We start from the raw sequence: 10,089 nt of genomic DNA, 5'->3' as shown, positions 1-10,089 counted from the left end.
GTTCTCATGTTTTTCCATCCTTCACTTTTATGTGAGACCCTAACCAGCATGCATCTGTTGTTGCTCTGACATAGGGATTGCCAACCCTTCTGAGTTTACAGGGTTACAGATTAATTCCCAGGATTCAGCTGAAAGCAACACAGGAGAAAAATCATAAAAATAATAAAAGTATTTTTCAATACTTACTTGTTGGGTACAAAGGTATTGATGATTGGAAAGAAAAGGTGTTTAACTGGTAGACAACAATCATCGAACCTAGCAATGTCCATTAGTCTTTCAGTATCTGACTGACTGTAGGCAGGTGGTGCAGCATCAAGTTGGGCAGACGGGCCTGGGACATTGGGAGATCATGTGATAGAACTTGGAAAATGTTTAGCTGGAGTTGGCCAAGTTAGGTAAGGAGCCCCTCCTACCAAGCTGTTCTTCCCTGGTTACGAAGAGGAAAGTCAACCTGCTCAGTGGAGTGTGTGGAAGCCAGTTGCAGGAGCTTTTCCACCACTTCAATTGTTACATTTCTGTCCTAGTGATGTGCGCTCATTTTGTGTCAGGCAGCAGACTGTTGCTCTTCTCTGTATCATTGCGTAATGGTTTTCATGCTGTGGCTTGAATGCAACAATCTGCATTTATATAGTGTCTTTAACATAGTAAAGTGTCCTAAAGTACTTTACAGGGGCATTATCAAACAAAATGTGTCCGCTCACTGAAGTCGTCTTGTTATATTTTATTTCCAGTTGCTATACCCCTTCACACCTTTTTAAACTAAAACATTTACCAATAGCTCAAGCTGCCTCTGTTTCACTAAAGAGAAACAAAATTATGTAAATACATGGATGGATATAATTGTTGTCACAACTCTTGGCATTTGTACACAGTACAAAGTGTGCACTGACTAGGGGACATCCAGTACTTTATTTCTGTCAGTGATATTTATTATTCACACATCTTCGAAGCAACTTTCTATTTTTTTTGTTTTACTCCATGTATGAAATGCAGAACATTTAAGGGAAATTATAATGTTCTCTCCTGAGGCTGTTGAGTCACTATAATGACCTAAAATGATCTGATCTAAACTTAGTGATGATTTTAACACCCAACATGGCAGTAGACTGCTTTGGCAGTGCTTAATTTGTGAGTTCTTTGCACTGATCTAATTTTGATTCAATCTAAAACATAAAACTTAAATAATTTGAACCATGATGGTTGCTAATAAATCCAGCAGGGAATTCAGAAGTGAATTCTTTACCTGTAGAATGGTGGGAATGTGGAGGTTGTTACTACTTTGAGCAGTTAAAGCTTTCATCAGCATATCTCCACACGTGTTTTGCCTCCTTGAGGAAGTGTCGGTGAGAGGTGGAAAGATTCCCAGGAAGATTGAGCTCCATCCCCATAAACTTCCCAACTGAGAACTCTGACCTCTCCTACCCAGGGATCCTAAAGACTCCAATTATTCCAAGGCACACGTTCCCCTACCAAAGTTCTAACAGGCTGCTCCCTGACTGATATTCCACTCAATGGTTTCTTATTTCCTGCACCCATAGGTTTGAACCCCTTTTCTAATTGAGACCTCTCTCATGCAACTGATTGCACCTCACACCTCTACTAATGGACCTCCTCAAGATCAGGCCCCCAACTCAGATTGGGCGTCCACCCAGAGGTGGGCTCTGACCTCTGTTGCTTATTCTCCAGCATTTGTTGCCCCTACTTCCAATGCCTCTATATTGAAAGTCCAATCAGCAGGGTACTCCAATCCATTTTTCAAATTTCTTCCAAAGGAAGTGGGTGGTAAGCCTATCCCTAATTGCCCCCAAGAAAGTGGTAGTGAGCCTCCTTCTGGAACTCATTTTGATCCAGCATAATGATAAAGGAACAATAATGTACTTCCAACTCAGGGTAATGTGTTCCTTTGTGGAGAGCTTGTAGATGGTCATGTTCCCATGTATCTGCTGTCTTTATCCTTCTAGGTGGTAATGTTTGCCAGTTTGGAATGTGTTGCCAAAGGAGGATATATGAATTTCTGCAATGTATCTTGCCCATGTTGGATGGGTATGCCAGCTCACTGTGTGTTGTGTGAGGTGCTGCTCAAGATGAAGATTGCTGCCGCCATCCCGTTTTAAGGGCACGAAACTCCAGGGCCAGCTTGGTCTGATGTGGTAAAGAAAGCTGCCCCCTCTACAACTTGGAGTATTTTGTAGATAACAGTCTATAGTTTATTTCATGTTAGCAAAGCAGGTATGGGTCAGATTGATATGATAGATATTGTCACAGAGACTGTTGTACCTGCATGCCCAATGATATCATCAGAGTGGACAGTGCTTATGGCATCTCCTTCATACCCATTCTGCCCACTCTGCTGGCCCTGAGTGCTGGGGCTGGAGGAAGTGAATGTTCAAGTTGGTGGATATGGTGCCAATCAAATGGGTTCTTTGTCCTAGATGGAGTCAAGCTTCATCAGTGTTTTTGGAGCTATACCTGTGCCTGCATGTGGTCAATACTCCACCACAGTCCTGATTCGTGCCTTGTAGATGGTATATGGGAAGTGAGTTGTTCACTGCAGAATTTCCAGCCTCGGATCAGTTATTGCAGCGTAGCTTTTAAAAAGCTGGTCCAGCTCAGTTTCTGGTTAGCTGCCAGGATATTGATTGGGTTCGGTGCTAATGGATAATTTACAACACTATTAAACCAAAGGCTCACACACTTCTCTGGGGACATAGGCTCAAATCTTGTCTCACCACAGCAGCTGGTGAAATTTCAGTTAATCAATACTTCTGAGATTAAAAAAACTAATAGTAATCCAGTAGTTTCATGGTCACTATTAAAAACATATCGGCTTCACTAATGTCCTCTGAGGAAGGAAGTCTGCCATCCTTACGTGGACCTGCTCAGATAGGATTCCAGACTGTCGGCAGTATGGTTCATTTCTAAATTTCCATCAAAATAATTAAGCAAGTCACTTTGGGCCAAACCACTTTGGAAAAGAACTATCAGCCATGGCATTTGTTTTTGGATCCAATCCAAGCTGACAGATTTAAAAAGTCTAATGTTGCCCTAACAGTCACTCTCCAATCATTCCTTGCTGGAAGTGGTTGGATGTGGGCAATGCGTGAAGATCCATTCAGTTTTGCCATGGACATTCCCATGAATGGTGGATAAATTCACTCACATTTGCTATCTAGGTTCAAATATTGACACTTTAAAAGCCCTTTCAAAGTCCATAGAATTGTAATCCATAACAGTACTCAAGTATGGAGAAAAGAAACTTAGAATGAAAATATTAAATTATGGTCTCCATCCTTAGTTTGAATCCAAAGTCAGATTGATAATAAATGGTTTGTAGTGTGATTATGTCTGGCTTGTTGATGTGACATAGTTCACCCCAATGTTCAATAATAAATATCAACAATCTTTAACAAACTGGATGTAGGACAGGGTAAGACAATTTTCTAATGTATTCTAGAAGCTCTGAAATATTACACACTTAATCATAGAATCCTTAAAGTGTGGAAGTGGCCATTTGGCCAATTGAGTCCACATCAACCCTCCGAAGAGCGTCCCAACCAAACCCACCCCGTTCCTGTGATTCTGCATGTCTCATGGCTAACCCAACTAGCCTAGCCTACACGTCCCTGGACACTATGGGCAATTTAGCAAAGCCAATCAATGTAACCTGCATATCTTTGGACTGTAGGAAGAAACTGGAGCACCTGGTGGAAACCCCTGCAGATACAGGTACGCTGTGCAAACTCCACACAGACAGTCACTTAAGGCAGGAATTGAACCTGCGTCACTGGCGCTGTGAGGCAGCAGTGCTAATCAGAGACCCACTGTGCTGCACTTGTCTCTCAGTGCTATATGATCTCTTATTCACAAGCTCGGTAGCTATTATTAGACTCAAAAGATAGTTGGCCCTTTATTCCCTTTTGCCCCCAGGTTCACTGTAACAACAGACTGTTAAACCTTTAACTATTTACAGTCTCTGTTCAACCCTTGGATCTCTCCCCTCATCCACGCAAAATCTTGTGCCTAAAGTGTCAATCACCAGCCATGTTCTCCACTCTTTTGGAAGATCTGTAGGATGTACGGTTTCCTAGGAAGGCAAACACAGTGGTGGAATGGGAATCATAACAGCTGGTCCTGAGCTCTGACACTTACTACAACTAGAACATAAAAACAGTGAAGAGCAATCGAGGAAGATCTGATTGAGAAGACAATGCTCCAGGACTTGAATGGTCACAACCCCCTTTAAAAGGAAGTTAACAAAGTGGAATTCTCCTCTGCATTCCGATCCGAGGCTGAATGTGAGACATTTAAAAGAACAAAAACATTCTGAATGTAATTCAAATGATGAGGGATTGAGGACTGTCCTGTTACTCCCAGGGTAGGAATTTCTCTCTCTGTAGGTTGTGGTATCAATCTGAGACTATGGTGCTTCAGATAGGGAGCTCCTGGGGTGTCTAACCACAAAAGTAAAGATTGTACCATCAGAGCAACAGAATAACCCCTGCATCGGGATCAACGGTAGAGTTTCTATGGAATAGCCCAATCTGTGGACTTGCCCAAAAATTCAACCTTGGCCCCAAGCATTTTCTTGTCAAGAATCTGGTGCTGGTAGGAGCAGCTAGTGTGTGTGCCTCTTCAGACTATTGCTATGTTACTTGATTGTGCCGAGACAGTTAATAGCTGAGCGTAACATTCTGTTTCAAATTGGACTAAACTACTCTTGCTTAAGTGAGTATCAAACACCAGTTAATGGCTTGGCTTTAGGCTTTCTAATGTATCTTCAGTTCTAGAAGCTCTGTAATATGAGCGTCTGTTCCTTGACAGGAAGAAAACCTGATGCCTTCCATGGTTTGCTGATGGATTTCAAATGCAGACTTCAGCTGCCATTTATGAAGACTAATAATCTCTCAATGTTCCCTATTGCTTGATCTAATTTGGAGTTAACCATCTCATTCTTCTTGGATAGTTTTTTCCTGGCAGCTTGCAATTGCCGGTATATGTCATCAGTGGCCTCAATGGAATAAGCAGACAAATTAACCTTTTTATTACCCTTGTCAACAAAAGGATGGCTCTCCTCAAAATTGAAAGCACAGACTACGTAACCCTCAGTACTGAATGCAGATTGTAGCCAGATCCAGGACCTCTTCACTCCTGGATTATCTGCCTCTGCAGAAGCTTCAGTATTTTTTCCTGGAAGAGCATTTAAAGTCTAGAATGTCATTCTGCTGTTGGCCACTGTCATTCTCCTGTTCTCAGATCTTCTAGCCTTCCCTCAAAAAGAAGGTAAAGGTCTGTAAAATCCTCCTGAAGTCTGCTGGTTCTTCAGTAAAAACTGGCTAACATGGTAATGAGTCAACCTCTTCTGCTGCAGCTGGTGAATAAAAAAGATTCAAAGCTACACAAGTCTCTCTTTAATAACAGCCAATCCTGACTGAGAATGACATACGAGAACCGATGATCTCTCTCTCAGTGCAGCCAAGAATAACCATATCTTCTTTATGCTCTTATACTCTTAACACCTCCTGAACCTTTGAAGTTTGCTGGAAAATACAGAAGTTGAGACTTCAACAGTGGTGTTGAACCTGAAAGAATAGAGACACCTGTCCCTGTATCCAATTTAAAATTGCTTTTCCTGCCGTTCGCTATGAGCTTTGCACTCCAGATGTCATCCTGTTAATTTACCACATCCTACAAAAGTTTGTTTCCTGATCCTGAGTAACACCTACTTTTTGGGGAACAGCAGATTGGAGTGGCCTGCTTTAAATTTTTGTCCTGCAAAAGGAAACCTCCTATCACTGCTTTGACAAACCACCTGAGAATGATCTTGATTATGGTATGCATGTGTGACAAAGTTTTGGCGTTTCTACCTCAACACAACTAAAAAGCAACAGTGGAAATTATAGCCTTCATCAATTGGCTGCTGCATTGCTGGCACGTTAGTAACACTGTAATTTATGAATTGACCTGAATTATAGCCAGTGGTCTGGCTTTAGCCGAGATTCCTGTCCCATGTATAAACTTGTTCAGCTTAAGAAATTCAACCTGTCTGGTGAATCGCACACCCTTTGCTAATGTGAGCGTCCTCTTCAGAATGTAAACACCGCTTCGTCCAGCACCCTACTACAATGCAATCACTTCTGAGCTCACCTCTCAATGGTTCACGTTATCAGTGAGACAGCCCGAGACATTCAGAAAAGAATCAATGATGCCAGTACATAATGGGGTTATATCTTATACTAAGTCAAAGGTCTTAATGACATTTAGTGAGTTCCTCTTCTTCACTTGTTTGATGTGAATAGCATTGGCACTGCTGCCAATTGTACAAATGCACAGAGTCAGATTTTGTTTGGTATTAGATTGAGGCTTGAGGCAAAGTGGTAATTGCTGAAACCTTAGCATTAGTTGTCCAATACACAATCTAATCAGGGCCTGTGCATCGTCCAGAGGCTTTGGTAAAGGCAATTATTTTCCATTATCAGGTATTATTGTAAGGTGCATTGTGTAAAAACTCTATACTTTTACCCCCTGCTTCAGTATTGCTTAGTTTTACCTCAGTGTGACCCAGTTACAGGGTCAGCACTAACGTCCATTCCCCACTCCTCCCTGCTGTGGTCAGGTTTCTCTTTAGGTTTTCCCACATCTGTTATTGGATTGCTGGACTGGCCTTTACTCATTTCAATCTACTTCCACTGCGCCTTTCTTCAGGTGCTCACTTACTGCTGCTCACTAGATCTGTGGATCTGGTCACCGCTTGCTATCACGTAGTATGATCATGCCTGGGTTGTGTTCATAGATGTACTGTCCATGTCAGTTGACAACAACAGTCTTTATTAACTGCAACTGTGCAAGGGAGAAAGTAAGAGCAGAAGCCTCTGAAACCCTACATCTTGCATCCCAATTCCATGCAATCTAATGGCATCATAGCATAGGTCTAGTGTGTGTGCTCAGAAGCCATTACTGAAGTAACAGCATAGTTAACCCTGTTCTCTACATTGGCCCATTTCTTTGATACTGTAGGAATACTAAATAAAATGAATTTGTAATGCTGTGGGTCCATTCCTGGTGATTGCATGCTGAAGAATTACATTGGCTATCTAACACTCATTGATCAAGACCTTGACTCATATCAGAAATAGCAAGATGACAATAATGGTATATCTGTAAATACATCCCTACATGATTCCCATGGATGAGGGAAGGTGATGGCCGAGTGGCATTCCTGCTAGACTATTAACCCAAACACTGAGGAAATGTTCTGGGTACCTGTGTTGGAATCCTGCTAAGGCAGATGGTGGAGTTCAACAAAAAAAAATCTGGAATTACGAGTAATAACAATCAGGCTAATTGGCTGGAGGAAGAAAAAGAAATACCAGGTTCAGAAATGTCATTTTTTAAGGAAAATCTTAAGGTGTTTTATGTGTATATACGGAGAAAGAGGGTAGCAAGGGAAAAGGTAGGTCCATTCAAGGGCAAAGGTAGGAATTTATGAATGGAATTGGGGGAGTTGGTGAAGATTTTGACAAATACTTTGTATTGGTATTCACAAAGGAGAAGGATATATTGCATGGTGAGTCTCAGGAAGGGTATGTTGATATTCTGGGGCATGTCAATATAGAAAAAGGAGGAAGTGTTAGGTCTTTTGAAAAGCATTAAGGTAGACAAGTCCCAAGGACCTGATGGGATCTATCCCAGAAGGCTGAGGGAGGCAGCTGAAGAAATTGCTGGGGCCTTGTATAAAATTTTTACATCATCTTTAGTCATAGGAGATGTTCCAAAGGATGATGTAATAGTCAATGTTGTTCCTTTGTTTAGGAAGGGCAACAGGATAATCCACAAAATGATAGGCTAGTGAGCATTAAGTCAGCGGTGGGGAAATTATGGGAGAAGATACTTAGGCATAAGATTTACTCACATTTGAAAAATATGGACTTATTTGTGATAGGAAGCTTGGCTTTGTGCGGGGAGGGTTGTGTCTCAAACTTTATTGAGTTTTTTGAGGAAGTAACAAAGATGATTGATGAGGACAGACAGTAAATGCTGTCTACACAGACCTTGCTAAAGTCCATGTCAAGTCCCTCATGGCATGCTGATAAAGAAAGTGAAGTCACTTGGGATCTGTGGTGAGCTGGTAAGATGGATACAGAACTAGCTTAGTCACAGAAGACAGAGAATTAGAAGGGTGGAATGGTGTTTTTCTGACTGGACGTTTGTGACCAAAGCTGTTTCACAGGATCAGCTCTGTTGCTTGAAATATATCTAAATTATTTGGAGGAAAATGTATGTGACCTGATGTGTAAGTTTGCTGATAACACAAGGATTAGGGGAACTATGGATAGTGAGGAGAATTGCCAGAGGATATAGAAGGAAGTAGAAGATTGGAGATTCGGGCAGAAATGGCAGATGGAATTTAATCTGGACAAGTGTGAGATGATGCATTGTGGAAGATCTAATGCAGGAGGGAAATGTACAGTAAGTTGCAGAACCTCTAGTAGCAACAACATAGAGGGATCTGGTCATATAAGTCCACAGTTCCCATAAATGGATAAAGTAGTTCAGAAGGCACAGGACAATGGTCACTTTCATTGGTTGAGGAATAGTGTACAAAAATTAGCAAGTCATACTGCAGCTGCACAGAGCTTTAGTTAGGCTACATTTGGAACATTATGTACAGTTTTCGTCGCCACATTACCCAGAGGATGTGGAGGCTTTGGAGAGGCTACAGAGAGAGTTTGCCACGATGTTGCCTGGTTTGGAGGACTATTGGTAGAGATTCAACAAACTTGGTTTGTTTTCAGTTAAATGTTGAAGGATGAAGGGGCAGCTTAATTAAAGATTTACACAATTTTGAGAGGCATTGGAAGAATGCATAGTCAGAGTCTCGTACACAGGGTAGAAATGTCAATTACTAAGGGACGTAGGTTTAAGGTAAAATGGGTTAATTTTAAAGCGGATTGGAGAGGCAAGTTTTGCCACTGAGGGTAGTACGTGCCTGGAATGTGCTGCCAGAGGACATGCTGGAGATATATACAAATATATGAACAAGCAGGGAATAGATGGATATGGACTGTATAGAGGCTAAAGATTTTCAGTTTAGAGAGATATGTGTCGGCACAGTCTTGGTGGGTCGAAGGGCCTGTTCCTGTGCTGTATGTCCTTGTTCTTTGTTTCTTTGTGCTCAGTCTGTACCATTCCTGTCCTTTACGTTTAGTCCGAGTGCAGTACAATTGTACATAAATCACAAGTATGGTGTTGACATTAGGTAAAAGAAATGGTTGATATTTCCAGTTGTAGAATTGATATTTCTCCACTGAATGAACAAAACACTCATCAAAAGGACTGCAGCAGTACACAGCTAGCCCACTGGTTGTGACAGGGAGTGCTCGCCTTTTAAAGTTTTCATGCAGGACATTACCTCATTCCATTGTCTAGATGTTTCAAGCTTCCATGTGCTTACAGTGGAATCTAGATCAATGCCCTCAACAAATACAATCAGCCAAATCTCTTCTGTAATGCGCTTACAAAGTGGCTGTGTGCTTAACATTCAAAATCCTATTTTCCAGTTGACATATTCCCAATCCGCTTGCTCTGGTGACCTGGTTCACCACCTCAATGACTGCTCCTCTAAAGACTGGCTATTGACCTGGAATTGGCTCAGCTGTCAATTGGGTTCCAGTGTCATTAAGTGGGTTAAGCTTAAACTGGAATTCAGGATCATTGCAAAAGAATTACATCATATTTATTGTTCACATGGCTACAGCTCCCAAGAAAAATGTCAGAAGAATAGAACTTGTCATGTGAGAGGAAATGCATGATCCTCTTTGTCACTGGAGGAAGGCTGGGATTTGTAGTTACTGATATTCAGCAAATATTTGCTGCCATATTTAGTTGCACTCAGCTGCATTGGCAGGATTTTGTGGGGGGATTACCAGAGATTTATCAGATTCCACAGATCCCTGTTGAAATTCCTTGCTGGATTCCTTTGCTATACCCAACAACACACTATCTTAAATAATACCAGAAATTGCTGGAAAAGCTCAGGTCTGACAGCATCTGTGAAGAGAAATCAGCATTAACGTTTGGCGAGATAATGGG

This window comes from Stegostoma tigrinum, chromosome 23, assembly GCF_030684315.1.
Source record: "Stegostoma tigrinum isolate sSteTig4 chromosome 23, sSteTig4.hap1, whole genome shotgun sequence".
In the NCBI taxonomy this organism is placed as follows: domain Eukaryota; kingdom Metazoa; phylum Chordata; class Chondrichthyes; order Orectolobiformes; family Stegostomatidae; genus Stegostoma; species Stegostoma tigrinum.
The sequence above is the reverse complement of the archived record's forward strand: the minus strand, read 5'-3'. Positions refer to the sequence as shown.